Source organism: Neophocaena asiaeorientalis, unplaced genomic scaffold (assembly GCF_003031525.2).
Source record: "Neophocaena asiaeorientalis asiaeorientalis breed wild unplaced genomic scaffold, Neophocaena_asiaeorientalis_V1.1 scaffold607, whole genome shotgun sequence".
NCBI lineage: Eukaryota > Metazoa > Chordata > Mammalia > Artiodactyla > Phocoenidae > Neophocaena > Neophocaena asiaeorientalis.
The window spans coordinates 1751981-1767805 of record NW_020173405.1 but is presented as its reverse complement, the minus strand read 5'-3'; positions in this window follow the sequence as shown (position 1 = coordinate 1767805).

Sequence of the window (15825 nt, the reverse complement as noted above, 5' to 3'; positions counted from 1 at the left end):
TTTGCAAAGTGTGTATTCCTTGTTTTTCTGTGGTCACTGAAGGTTCTGTTCCATTTTCTCTGCAGTTAGTCAATGACCTGACATAGATTTCCTTAAATGTTTGATTCTAAATAGGGAGGTAGGAGAGGAGTATTCTGTCTCTTTAAATCTGATGGATGCCCCCGGGAAAGCCAAAGCTGCCAGTAGGGTCAAATCCAAGGCAAGCATCTGTGCTGATCTGGTCCTCAGGGATCCATCAGACTGATCAAACTGTGTAACCGCAAACTTTTTTTTTTTTTTTTTTGGCCCCGCGGCACAGCACGTGGGATCTTAGTTCCCTGATCAGGGATGGAACCGGCGGCGCCCCCTGCAGTGGGAGCGCGGAGTGTTAACCACTGGACCACCAGGGAGGTCCCTGTAAGCCCAAACTTTTGGAGGACAATGTTTCCACCATCTACTCTGGCATCAGCCAGCTTCTTCAGGAATGCAGGCTGCTATCCATACAGCTGCAGCACGTCTGAGGAATGAGGGATATTGACTAGTTTGCACATGTTGCTCACTTGTGAAAGATCAGCAACCTTTCCCTTCATTGTTATAAGGACTCCTCTGGTTGTTAAAAGTTTCTGGTCATGTTCCAAGTTCCAAAATAGTTGATTTCAATCTTTCTTTGTAGCTCAATGATTGCTTTGGTGAAGGGACAAACCCCTAGTTCCTACTCTGCCATTTTGTGTGACATCACTCTGAGTCATATTTTTGAAAATACGTATTCTGATAATCTCTATTTTCTTAATTGGTCTTGTTTAGATGATTTGCATTTAATATAATTTTTGATTGGTTAGGATTTAAGTCTGCCATTTTACTTATTTTCTGTTTATTCCCTCTGTTTTTTTGTGCCTCCTTTTCCCTTTTCTTGCCTTCTTATGGGATACTTGAACATTTTTTAGTATGTCATTTTAAGATGGCTATAGATTTTTAAAGTATAGCTCTCTTTGTATAGGTTTTCAGTGGTTGCTGTTGAGATTACATTACACATACTTATGATAGGTTACTAGTATCAACCTTTTACCAGCTCAAGTGAATGTAGAAACTTTACCACCTTTAGGTCCCTTTTTTCTTTCTTTATGACATTATTGTCTTAAATTTTACCTCTACATACATTGAGAACCATGTGAGACAATGTTATAATTTTGCTTTCATCCATCAAACATAACTTTAAAAATTCAAGAGATTATGTCCACACAGATATTTACCCTAAAAATTGCTTTTTCTTCATTTCTGATGTTTCAAGCTGCTGTTATTTTCTTTTCATTTGGAGAACTTTTCCTTTATCACTTCTTTCAGAGCAGATCTGATAGTGGGAAATCACTTCTTCATTTCCTTCATCTCTTAATATCTTTATTTCACCTTCATTCCTGAAAGACGATTTCACTGGATACAGAATTATGGGTTGTCATTCTTTTCTTTCAGCACTTAAAAATTATTTTGCCACTTTCTTCTCTCCTCCATGGTTTCTGATGGGGAATCTGTAGTTTTTCATGTTGTTCCTTCTCTGTAGGTAATACTTTGTTTCTCTCCAGCTGCTTTCAAGATTTTTCTTTTATTTTTAATTTTCAGACATTTGATTATGATGTACCTGGGCGTTGATTTATTTGAGTTCATTCTTTTAGGGTTTGCTCAGGTTTTTGAATTGGTAGGTTTATGTCTTTTGCCAAATTTGGGAAGTTTTCAGCCATTATTTCTTCAGATATTTTTTGTCCACCGCACTCTTTTTCCTCTCCTTCTGGGCCTCCAGTAATATGAGTGTTAAATCTTTTGTTATTGTCCCATAGGTACTTATTCTTTTTTTTCTCTGTTTTGTCTGTTTTGTTCAGATTGGATCATTTCTACTGATACATCTTTAGATTCACTGATTCTTTCCTCTTAAATCTCCATTTTGCTATTGAGTCCATCCAGTGAATTTTTTACTTATTTTAATTTTTCGTTCTGAAATTTCCATCTGGGTGGTTAGATATTTTTCTTTGATGAGACTTTCTATTTTTCAGTATGTTTCAAGAGCGTTCATAATTATTTCTTGGAATATCTTTATGATAGCTGCTCTAACATCCTTGTTCAATAATTCCAATATCTTTCTCACCTTGCAATTGGCATTTGTTGACTGTCTTTTCTCATTTGAGTTGTTTTTCTTGGTTCTTAGTATGAGGAGTAATTTTTTATTTTATCTTGGACGTTTTGACTATTACGAGGCTCTAGTTTTTATGTAAATCTTCTGTTTTAGCAGGAAGTCAGTATCAATATGTTTATATTCAGAATGCACATTCTGGTCCAATTTTGTGGGCTCTGGTTTGAAGACCAATTTCGTTTTCACAGCCTTTGCAGAGCAGTTCTGGCCTGCCCCGTTTGCGTGCTACCCTGAGGCCGGTTTGAAACCGCAGAGTATTCCACATTGTAGTTCAATTCCCAGAGCTTTTTCTGTGTTGATACTAGTTGGTTTCACACATGCACTGCTTGGGAAGGCATGACCAGTACTTCATACACGTATTTAGAGAATCCCTTTTTCTAGCTCCCTACTCTCTATTTGAGAGGGGATGAGGTGCCACTTTTTACAGTCATTCAATTAGTGCAGGTTGTGGATAGCCAACAGGGTTCCTCCCCACAGTCTCCAGTACCTGGTAGGGAGGAGAGAGATGCCACCTCTGCTTTGTTGGGACAAGATGGGGATGGTCAACAGGGCTTTGTCCCACAGTCTCTGCAGTACCAGGTGGGGAGGAAGAAAGGTATGGGTTCTTTTGTGGTGTTTGCCTCTAGTAGGGTGGCTGTAACCATCCTGCAGAGCTACCCTCCTCATGGTCATTTGCTGGACAGAATGGGCTTTTTTTTTTTTTTTAATATTGATTGATTGATTGATTGATTTGGCTGCGCTGGGTCTTAGTGGTGGCACTCAGGATCTTCGTTGCTACGTGTGAGATCTTCATTGTGTCATGAAGGATCTTTAGTTGCGGCATGTGGGATCTAGTTCCCTGACCAGGGATCGAGCCTGGGCCCCCTGCATTGGGAGTGCAGAGTCTTAACCATTGGACCACCAGGGAAATCCCAGAATGGGCTTTTCTTAGGGCTTGGTTTTTATGGTTTTTTTCTTTTGTTTTGTTTCGGGAGGGGCTTGTTGGCATTTTTCTAGTTGCAGACTGCTCTAACACCCAAGCCAAAATATATAGGAGGCAAAACAAACAAACAGACCACCCAGGGAACTCACCACTGAGTTGTCCCTTGAGGCCCTAGCCAGTTTGCCTTCTTTTCTCCACCTTTTGAGAGGTTTTTTGATAGTTGTATCATGTATTTTGAACAGGAATTTTGGTTGTAATTAGCAAGAGGAAGATGATGGAATGTGCATACTCCATCTTCTATGGAACTGGAAACAACATAAGGCATTTAAAATTGTTTTCTTGATAAGTTTTAGAGCGTAACTTCTCATTTTAGTAACAGTACTTTTGTTCCTGTATAATGAAGAATCGTACCCATTTTGTGTATTATGTCACATGGTCTCATACTGCAGCAGCCAGTAAAACCCTAACTCCAGTATACAACCCAGACCATCTTCTAAAGAACTCTACTCTTCAGCCCCTCTGCCTTGGTACTCTGGGCTCATTAGACCTCTCCAGATCTTCTTCGTCGTTTCATTTGTCCATCTGGGCCCTCTTCTCCAGGTGGCCAGCTGTAGCCTTTCAACCCTTGATGAACTTACGGTAGGACTGTTGGGAAGATTAAATAGATTAATACATGTCAAGCACTTAAAGTAGCAGCTAGCATAGAATAAGCAGTCCTTAAATCATAGTAGTGGTTGTTATACCCTCAATTTGGCATAGCCTCAGCTTTAAGTAAAAGAAACCCAAACTGGGCTTCCCTGGTGGCGCAGTGGTTGAGAGTCCGCCTGCCGATGCAGGGGACACGGGTTTGTGCCCCGGTCCGGGAAGATCCCACATGCCGCAGAGCGGCTGGGTCCGTGAGCCATGGCCGCTGAGCCTGCGCGTCCGGAGCCTGTGCTCTGCAACGGGAGAGGCCACAACAGTGAAAGGCCCGCGTACAGCAAAAAAAAAAAAAAAGAAAAGAAAAGGAAAAAAAGAAACCCAAACTGTCTATGGTGTCCCACCAAAGTAGGGAAGTCAGATTTTTGTCAGCTTCAGTTTGAAGATGAAATTCACTCATGCAAACATTTATTGAATGCTCACCATGTTGAGTATCAAAAGATGAACAAATAAGACACAATCCCTGTCTTCAAAGAGCCCAGAGACTAGAGTGGGGAGTAATGTATATGTGAATGAGCACAATTAAGTAAATAAATGCAATGAGGGGCTTCCCTGGTGGTGCAGTGCTTGGGAATCCACCTGCTAATGCAGGGACACAGGTTTAAGCCCTCGTCTGGGAAGATCTCACATGACACAGAGCAACTAAGCCCATGTGGCACAAGTACTGAGCCTGTGCTCTAGAGCCTGTGAAGCCACAACTACAGAGCCACGTGCCACAACTACTGGAGCCTGGGCGCCTAGAGCCCATACTCCACAACAAGAGAAGCCACCGCAGTGAGGAGCCCGCGCACCGCAAAAAAGAGTAGCCCCCATCGCTGCAACTAGAGAAAGCCCGCACGCAGCAATGAAGACACGACGCAGCCAAAAATAAATAAAAATAAATAAATTTACATTTAAAAAATGCAGTGAAAATAGTCTGTGCAAGATAATGGAGACACCAGGGTGGGAGTGGCCATGTGTTTGGGGTTGAGGAAGGGTTCACAGAGGTGGTAACACTTAGGCTGAATCTTGGAAGGTAAGTAGCTTTTGCCCTGGTGAATAAAGGCATTTCATGCATAAGCAGGAGGAACAAAATTTCAGAAGCTTAAATCAGTGTGGCAGGTGGTTTAGTACCCACATAATCTGTCATATGTCTGCAGTTGGATTGAAATTGTATGTTTAGAGAAGCACACAAGAGAGACTCTAACCTGATTTCCAAGGTCCTTCATGATCTAGTCCCTACTTAATTTTCTAGCTTTTTTTTTAATCGATTCTTTTTGTTTTTCTGCAGTTGAAGTATAGTTGATTTACAATGTTATGTTAGTTTCAGGGGTACAGCAGAGTGATTCAGTTTACATACACATCTATTCTTGTTTAGGTTCTATTTCAGATAGTTCCTTATGCTATACAGTAGGTCCTTGTTGGTTATCTGTTTCATATATATCTAGTTTTTTCTCTTGCCATGTGCATACAGATATTTATAATTTCATCTTATATAATGTATTAATACCTGCACAGTGATACACAGTGCCCATTCTTTACAAACCTCTTGGATCTGACTTTTGAGACAAGACCAACAGCTGGAAACACATTCAATCCAAAGTATAAAATGATAAAAAATAAATAAAACATTCAGTCATCGACCTGAACTGAGGACGAGGGGAAAGAGTACTGGGCAGCGGATGCTTCTGTGATGGCAACTTAAGGCTTTAACTGTAGTCTTGCTGGATTTCCCCACCTCCACTGTGTTGTTGACATGCCCTGTGGGGTCTCTTTTTATCCACAGCTGCCTCAGGCATAGTTATTTCTACAGACTTCCCTTACTTTATCTGGATGAGACTTGGGCAGATTCAATTTTATTTTCCATGATGGGGCCACTGGGGTAGGATAGTTACTAAAGTATGCAGCTTTTCCCCACTTTCACCAGTTTGGGAGCAGCCATTGCCTGCTCCGTCCTCTCCAGTCTCTTTCTTCCTAAGACACTGCTGACTGGAGGCTGCTTCTCTTCTCAGGGGATCCAGCACGGAGGGCATGAGCCAAGGCATGTGGTATCTCCTGTCTGTATCCTCCCCTGCAGCACTTTTCCCTTGCCCTCCAGGCTCTCATCACTCCAAAACGCAGCATTCAAACACACCAGCCTCTTTGGACTGCAACCTTTACACCTGTGGATTCCTCTACCTAAAGCTCTTTCCAAGGCTCCTCTTAGCACTTCACCCCCTCAACCAAAGACAAGACTTCCTCACAGAGGCCTTTGCTGACTGACCCCCTAGGCTAAGTTATACCCCCTTCCTATGCTATCATGACAGCCTGTGGCAGATTGAATTTTCTGAAGATGGCCACAGTAATATTTCCCATCACATATGCTCATCTTACAATATAACCTTAAAGCTTCTTCCATCGAGTGGTGGGAGGTATGTCTCTTACCCTTGAACCTATGCAGATCTTTATGATTGCCTTAACCAAGTAAGGTAGGACAGAATTGACTCTATGGTGCTTCCCTGGCTAGGTCATCAAAATGCTGTGTGCTTCCACTTTTCTATCTGGGAATGCTGGCTCTTAGAACTAAGCTGCCATACTCCAAGGAAGCCCAAACTAACCCACGTGGAGAGACAGCAGGGAGAAGAAATGTGTACATGTTCCCGGCCCACAATTCAGCAGATGTCCCAGCTGACAGCCATTACCTATGTGAGTGAAGAGGCCTCTAAGTGATTCCAACCCCCTACCATCAATCACCCCTAGCCTTTCAGTCTTCCTAGTTGAGCTCTCAGATATTGTGGAGCAGAAACAAGCTAGAATCAAAGAATCTCTGAGGATAATAAAATGATTGTTTTATGCCACTGCATTCTTTATTGGTTTCTTATGCTATTAGTAACCGAAACAGTCTTTACTACTTTGGTAGTTTCAGTGCTTTTCTAACTATTTGTTTAATGTCTGACTTCCCTGTCAAAGTACATTCTCCTTGAGGGCTGGTACTATGTCTGTAGTCCTCATTGCTGTATCCTGTGTAGTGCAAAGTAGGTAGTGGGTGTACAGTAAATAGTGAACTAATGACTAGAAGGTATGTGTTTCTTCTCCTAATGTGGCACGTGTTTCTGCTCCCAGAATTGCTTCTGGCCTGCGGTTCTGTGCTTGCCAGGTTGATCCATCCCTCCCCGGGAATCACTTCTTTCTCCCCATCCTGACTGATCTATTGGTGAGAGATGCACCTGATTGTTTCAGCCACATTTTTTTTTTTTTTTTTTTTGCGGTACGCGGGCCTCTCACTGTTGTGGCCTCTCCTGCTGCGGAGCACAGGCTCCGGATGCGCAGGCTCAGCGGCCATGGCTCACGGGCCCAGCCGCTCCGTGGCATGTGGGATCTTCCCAAACCGGGGCACAAACCCGTGTCCCCTGCATCGGCAGGTGGACCCTCAACCACTGTGCCCCCAGGGAAGCCCTCAGCCACATTTTTAACTTACAGGTGGTGCCTATAATGGTTCACGCCACCTCTGCAGGGAAAAGGGTGGAAACAGTGAAGAAACAGGAGGCTAGGAGTTCCAAAGACAAACTTGATCCATTTTTTAATTCTGTTAACAACAGTCTTGAGAGAATAAATACAGATCTTATGTAGTTTGGTATTTTGCCCTCTCCGACAGTTCTTCGCTGATAGTACGGTTGTTGGAGTTAACACGACTACTGCGCCATTGTGGACGAGCTTCAGGCTGCCCTCTAGTGGGAAGCAGCACAATAAAGTCCTATACGTATTACACCCTGAGGCAACCTGGACCTCTGCAGTGAAGAAAATTAGTGTAAGAACCGACTCTGTCTTGTTGACTATGTAAAATCAGCACTTATGATACTACTTGGCGTTTAGTAGGAGCTCAACTAATATTTATTGAACAAACTAACCGACACGCACTGTTTATGAGCACTAGCACGTTTCTTGAGAGCCTACTATGTTTAAGACATTAAGCCAAGCACTGTAGATGATGTAAATCAGGGCCAGGTAATAAATATTTTAGGCTTAGAGGCCATGTGGTCTCTGTCACAACTACTCCACTCTGCTCTTGTGGTGGAAAAGCAGCCACAGACCATACAAAATCTAATGAGTGTGTCTCAGTTCCAATGCAACTTGATTTTTAATGAGTAGAATACGATAGAAATGGTGGTGTGAGACACAAGATTAAGGCCTAAAAGGCATTGTGGCTTTCCCCTTTCTTGCTCTCCCTTGGATTACTTGCTCTGTGAGAAGCCAGCTGCCTTGTGGTGAGGACACTTAAACAATCCTATGGATAGGTCCATGTAGTGGGGAACTGAGGCCTTCTGCCAACAGCTGGCAAGGAACTGAGGCCTCCTCCAAATAACCAGGCAAGTGAGCTGTCTTGGAAGCAGATCCTACACGTGACTGCGGCCCTCACTGATGTCTTGACAGCCGCCTCACCATCCTGAGCTGGAACCACCCACTTAGGCCACTCCCAAATTCCTGGCTCTGTAACAAAGGTTTGTTGATTTAAGCTACTAAATTGTGGGGTAACTTGTTATGCAGTGACAGATAACATACATCCAGTGTTCCAGCATCTTCCCCATTGGATTACAGCAGTGCCACTATAGAACATCAGTTGACCACATGTCTTTTCCTGGATATTCTCTTCTGTTCCATTAAGCTATATGTCTGTGGGGTTTTTTCTTTTTTTTTTAATTGGAGTATAATTGCTTTACAATGTCGTGTTAGTTTCTGCTGTACAACGAAGTATATCAGCTATATGTATAACTATATCCCCTCCCTCTTGGACCTCCCTCCTGCCGCCCCCACCCCATCGCACCCATCTAGGTCATCACAGAGCACCGAGCTGAGCTCCCTGTGCTATACAGCAGGTTCCCACTAGCTATCTGTTTTACACATGGTAGTGTATTTATGTCAAACCTAATTTCCCAATTCGTCCCACCCTCCCCTTTCCCCACGTGTCCACATGTCCATTCTCTACGTCTACATTCCTGCCCTACAGATGGATTCATCTGTACCATTTTTCTAGATTCCACATATATGCATCAATATACGATATTTATTTTTCTCTTTCTGGCTTAATTCACTCTGTATGACAGACTCTTGTTTATGCCAACATACTGTCTTGATTACTATAACTTTTGCTAGTCTTGAAGTCAGGTGGTGTAAGTCCTCCAATTTTGTTACTATTGTTTCTTTTGTCAAAATTGACTTGGCTATTCTGGGTTCTTTGCATATCCATATAAATTTTAAATCAGACTGTCAATTTCTAGTTAAAAAACGTACTGAGATTTTCACTGGGATTGTACTGAATCTATAGATCAATATGAGGAAAATGGCTATCTTCATGTTGAATATTCCAGTCTGTGAACATGTATCTCTCCATTTATTTAGATCTTCTTTAATGTCGCTAAAAGATTATTTGCAGATTTACTGTAATGTTTTAGTGCCGAAGTCTTGAACATATATTGTTAAATTTATCTTTAAATATTTCATGTTTTATTGCTATTATAAGTTGCTATCAAGTATTGCCTATATTCCATGTGCTGTACAACATATCCTTGTAGCTTATTTATTTTTGGCTGCATTGGGTCTTTGTTGCTGCACGCAGGCTTTCCCTAGTTGCGGCGAGTGGGGGCTACTCTTCGGTGTGGTGCGCGGGCATCTCATTGCGGTGGCTTCTCTTGTTGCGGAGCACAGGCTCTAGGCGCAGGCTTCGGTAGTTGTGGCGCGCAGGCTCAGTAGTTGTGGCGCATGGGTTTAGTTGCTTCGCGGCATGTGGGATCTTCCTGGACCAGGGCTCAAACCCGTGTCCCCTACATTGGCAAGCGGATTCTTAATCACTGTGCCACCAGGGAAGCCAGTAGCTTATTTCTTTTATACATAGTAGTTTGTACCTCTTAATCTCCTACCCCATCTTGTCCCTCTCCCCACTGGTAACCACTAGTTTGTTCTCTATATATGTGAATCTGTTTCTGTTTTTGTCAGGTATTTTCTGAGCATGCGTCTTGCCCTGGGCATTCACGTGGCCTTCTAAATTCTTATACATAGATGATTATGAATGCTCTGATTACCCAAAGAAACTCTCCCCAGCTTCTCCTCCCAGACTTTAGGCAGTCTGCATTAATCTGTTAGGGGGTTCCCATAACAAAATACCAGAGACTGAGTGGCCTACACAATAGAAATTTATTTTCTCACAGTCCTGGATGATGGAAATCCAAGATCAAAGTGTTGGTAGGGCTGGTTTCTCCTGAGTCCTCTCTTCTTGGTTTACAGATGACCACCTTCTTGCTGTATATTCACATGGCCTTTTCCCCATACACACGCATCCTTGGTGTCTCTACCTCTTCTTATAAGGACACTAGTCATATTGGATTAGGGCCCCACTCATATGGCCTCATTTAACCTTAATTACATCTTTAAAGGCCCTATCTCCAAATACAATTACATTGGGGATTGGGGTTCAATAGTCACATTTTGGGGGAACACAATTCAGTCCATAACAGCAGTCCGTTGTGTGTGTCAACTGTCATATTTTGGTATCATGTTTATCTTTGTTCTTTTTTTTCTTTAGAATTTTATCTGTCTTGCTGGTTTTGACAATTTGGCTTTGATATGACTTGTTATAGTTCTCTTTATATTTCTTGTACTTGGGATTGAGCTTTCAGAATTGTGGGCTTATGTTTTTCATTATGTTTGGAAAGTTTGGGGCCATTATTTCTTCTTGTATTTTTCCATATCGCTACTTAACTTTTTGAACATATGAAATACAGTTAAAATAACTTTTAATGTTATTCTTTGCTAATTTTAACATCTGTGTCAGGTCTGGGTCGGTTTGGATCGATTATTCTCCTCTTGATGGGTCGTGCTTTCCTGCTTGTTTGTATGCCTGTCCATCTTTGTTTGGATGTCACACATTGTGAAGCTTACCTTGTGGAGTGCTGGTCATTTTTTATTCCCGTATGTTTTCTTGAACTTTGTTTTGGGATGCAGTTAAGGTCCTTGGAAACAGTTTGATCCTTTCAGGCTTTGCTTTTTGATCTAGGTAGGTCCAGATCAGTGCTCAATCTAAGGCTGATTATTTCCTCTTACTGAGGCAACACCTTCCTGAGTACTCTACCCAATGTCCTATGAATTATGAGTTTTCCCAGTCTGACCAGTGGGAAGAGACACTTTTCCTGGCCCTTTGTTAGTGCCAGATCCTGTTTCCTCTAATGCTTTTGGATGGCTTTTTCTTTGGCTTTGGGTAGTTTCCTCATAAACATGTACTATTGAGTTCTGTGCTGAATACTCAAGGAGGAACCTCTGTACATCTCTGGGATCTTGTTGTGCAGTTCTCTCCTCTCTGGTATTCTGCCTTTTAAACTTTACTGCTTTGGTAAATGCTACTGCCTGGAAACTCCAGACAGTAAGCTGTGTTGATTGTGGGGCTCATCTCATTTAGTTCCCAACTATCGGTGATCTCTGTCCTTTGTTGTCCAATGTGTAGTGTCCTGAAAACCATTGTTGCATGTACTTTGTCTAGTTTTTGCTGTTGTTTTAGGTTATAGGGTAAATCTGTGGTCCCTGTTATTCCATCATGGTCAGAAGTAGAAGTCCCTTTCCATGTATTTCGATACATTATATTTTAATTCAGTTCAAAATATTTTCTAATGTCCCTTGAGACTTGTTCTTTGACCCATAGATTATTTAGAATTGTGTTGTTTAATTATCAGGTGTTTGAAAATTCTCCTTTTATGTTTCTGTTGATGACTTCTAGTGTAATTCTGTTATAGTCAGAGAACATCCTTTGTTTTATATCAATCCTTCTATGTTTAGTGACAATAGAATACTATTGAACATCTTCACCCTTCACTTTCCTATTTCACCATATTCCTTCTCACATCATACCTGACACTTGAAGTGTCCCACTTTCTGCTGTCACAAATGCAATAACCTTACAATAGTATAATTCCATTTATCCTCCCCACAATCCAGCTTTTGGTGATGGTTATTACATCTTTTTCTTCTATATTTGTTGTATTAATCTCACAATATCTCTATTATTTTTATTTGAAACAGTCAATTCTTAAATTAAATCATGACTATCATAAACATAGTTTTTTATATTTACTCATTTATTTACCATGATGGTCTTTAGTCCTTCCTGTAGTTACAGATTTCTATCTGGTCTTAGCTCCCTTTGTCTAAAGGGCAACCTTTAACATTTCTTAGAGTGTATTTTTATTCACAAGGAAGTGTCTTTATTTCTCCCTCATTTCTGAAGGATTTTTTGCTGAATGTAGAATTCTGGAATGACAAGCCTTTTTCCCTTAGCATTTAAAAGAAACCATTTGTCTTCTAGCCTGTCTTGTTTCTGATGGGAAGAAACATATTTGTATGTGGTTTTGTCAGCTTCATGGATCTTTAAGTTGTTATTTTTCACCACATTTGGGAAATTTGGATGTTATTTTAAAAATATTTCTGCCCCAATCTCACATTTTCTTTTGAGAGTCCAGCTACACATATGATAGATAGCACTATTTGATAGTGCTTCAGAAGGTCCCAGAGGGTCTGTTCATTATGAGACAGTTTCTACTGATCTGTCTTTAAGTTCACTGACTTAATTTTGTTGTCTCCGATCTTCTGTTAAGCCTATCTGGTGAGTTTTTTCAATTATTTTATTTTTTAAGTTTTATCATTTGTTTGTTTCTTCCTTAGAATTTCCATTTCTTTGTAATCCTTTATCTGTTTGCTCATTAAGACCATGTTTTCCTTTAATTCTTTGGACATATTTATAATATTTCCCTTAAAATCTTGGTTGGCTAAGTCTAACGTTTAGACCATCTTGGGTTCATTTATATATACTGCTTTTTTCTTGATTACGGATCACGTTTTCTTGTTTCTTTATATGTCTAAATGACCTTTTATCAAATATTGTGCATTGTGAATACTCTGGAGTCTGTTATCTCTCTATGAAGTACATAGATTCTTGTTTTAGTAGGCAATGTAATTACTAGTTAATGATCTAACACTTGTTCAAGCTTGGTTTTGTTTTGTTTTTACAGATCAGTGGAGAGCCTAAAGTGTTTCCCATGCCTAGCTTGGTGAGACTCAACCTTCAAACTCTTTTCCTGTGGATCTTGTCATGGTTGACTTAGGCTTTATTAGGGCAGACCTAGAGTAAGTCTAGACTATGGTCTGTACCCCAAACTGTAACCTTTCTACTGTTTCAACTGGATGCCAAGGGTGTTAAAGATGCATTTATGAGATCCCTCCACTTTGGAAGCACCACAACTCCCTTGGCAATGCTCTTATCCAAGGACTGCTCTAACTCTGGTATCTTTGTTCTAATCTTAGCCCCATATACCAGAAAGCCCCATATACCTGCTTTCTGGTGAGCCTCGGGTCGTCTCACGCTGCATATACAGCCTGGCTGTATTACTCAGGGTCCTCCAGAGAAACAGAGCCGATAGGATAGAGACACACACACATATTTATTATTAGCAGTAGTAGTAGTAGTATTACTAACAGGAGAAATTAGGAATTGGTTAATGCAATTATGGAAGCTGAGAAGTCCCAAGATTTGTAGTCAGCAAGCTGGAGACCCAGGAGAGCTGCTGGTGTAGTTCCAGTCCAAGAAGCAGAAGAGCCAATAGTTTGAGCTCTAGTCCAAGTCTAAAAGCAGGAAAAGACTGATGTCCCCGCTCAAAGACAAGGAGAGGGAATTCCGACTCATCCCTTTTGTTCTATTCAGCCCTTCAGTGGATTGGTTGAGGCCCACCCACTGTGGAAAGAGCAATCTTCCTTCCTCAGTCTACCAATTCAAGTGTTTATTTCATCCAGAAATACTCTCACAGCAGTTGCCTCTTAAATTTTTGTCCATTTGTATAGTTGTTTATGGCAGGAGGACTAGTCTGGTATCACTTAATCATGGCTAGATAGGTTGTTAATTTTCAGCTGCTTTTATAGTATTTTATTATATGAATTATACCACTGTTCATCCATTCTTGTGTTAGTAGACGTTAGACATTTAGATGTATTCAAATTGTCAATTATACAAATGCTGCTGCAATGACTATCTTTGTACCCACAGGGTTATGAGATACATTATTTCAACTTTATGTGATATTGCCAAATTGCTCTCCAAATTATATCATTTTACATATCCACATACAGCACACGAATTCCAGTTGTTCCACATCCTCTCCAAATTATATCATTTTACATATCCACATACAGCACACGAATTCCAGTTGTTCCACATCTCCTTGCCAAAATTTGATCTTGTTGAACTATTACATTTTTCTACTTGTGCAAATGAATGCAAAATGTTATCTTGTTACATCGATAAACCATTCCTAGATTACTGGTGAGGTTAAAATATATATGTACGTGTATGTACATATATATATACACACATGCATATACATACACATATATATACATGAACATATGTATATATTTATTATTGGCTATTGGATTTCCTATTCAGTAAGTTGCATTTGATATCACTGTCCTTCTTAACAATTGGGTCATCTTTTTGTTACTGATTCTTAGGAGTTCCTAATAAATTCTAGTTACTAATCCTTTTTTGGTTAGATGAGTTAGAATCGTGTTTTCCCGGTGTTGGCTTGTCTTTTAGCAGCCTGTGCTGTCTTTTCCCATACAGAAGTGTTAAATTTTAATGTAGTGATATTTATGTTTGTTTTGCTAAATGATTTGTGCTTTTTGTGCATCCATTTCTTTGACCTCTAAACACTGGGTGCCCCATGGCTCAGGCCTTGGACCTCTTTATCTACATTAATTCCCAAGAAATCTTACTTAGTCTTGTGGCATCTGTACACTGATGGCTTTTACATCTAGCTCCTCTCTTGAACACCAGTAGTATATGATTATTTAAAGGACCCTTGCTGAGCAAGATACTATCTTCCTTCTTCCCTTATTGAAGTTTCTTGAATGGGACGTCCACAGCCGCTGCCTCCATTTCCTCATTTCTATTCACTCTTTAACCCACTGCACCTTGACTTTGTCCCACTATTCCAGTGATACCAGTACTGTTTGAGATTTTTTTTTTTTGACTGCGCCGCACGTCTTGCAGGATCTTCGCTCCTCAATGAGGGATCAAACCCAGCCCACAGCAGTGAAAGTGCGGAGTCCTAACCACTGGACTGCCAGGGAATTCCCAAGATTTTTTTCTTAAGGAACACAGTCCATACCCTTTCCTTTTCGAATGAAGTTTGATATGAAATTACAGTATATTGAACAGACAGAAGCAGAATTGCCCTGGCAATGTGTTGGGGAAGAGAAGAACTGTTTGTTTTTCTCATCTCTCCTAGTTGCTCCAGAGGCATCTTTTTCTGAGCCTTTCCTATCTTTCCAACCTCCCTATTCCACCAAACATTGTAATCTCCAGCCATATCAAACTGTTTGCAAACTCTTGTGTCATACTCCTTTCCATCTCTGTGCTTCTGCAAAATCCTTCTTCATCTGCCTTGAACCTGCTTTAAGCCAGTTCTCTTAGCTCAAGTAGCACCTCCCAGCCCATCTTCCCCTTTATCATTCCTTCCCTTTTTGTGCCTCTGTTATCACACTTACCACGATGAATTGTTAACTTTCTATTTACACATTTTTCTTCCCTACTAAACTCAGGGCTTCTAGAGATCAGAGACCCTGTGTTTTCCCCCATTACTCTCTTTAATGTCCCCCATTACTCTCTTTAATGTGTATCAGTAATAGAATGAGTAAATCAATGAATGAATGGCCAAGGAAGCTGAGCTAGGCCAAAGCCTGAATTAGCAGACCACCAAGTTTTTTTTGATATAATTTTATTGATATAATTCAAATACCATACAATTTCACAGGGTTGTGCAACAATCACCATAATCTAATTTTTAAACATTTTTGTCCCCGCCAAAAGTAAACTCTACCCTTCAGTAGTCACTCTCCATCCCCTGATGCCCAGCACACTCCCCGGACCTAGACAAACACTAATCTACTTTCTCAGGCCACCAAACTTAACAAAGGTAAATTGATCACAAATCCTAAAAATCTACCCGATTCTGGAGCATAATGTGAAATTTGGTAGATAATTGCCCCCCTTTAT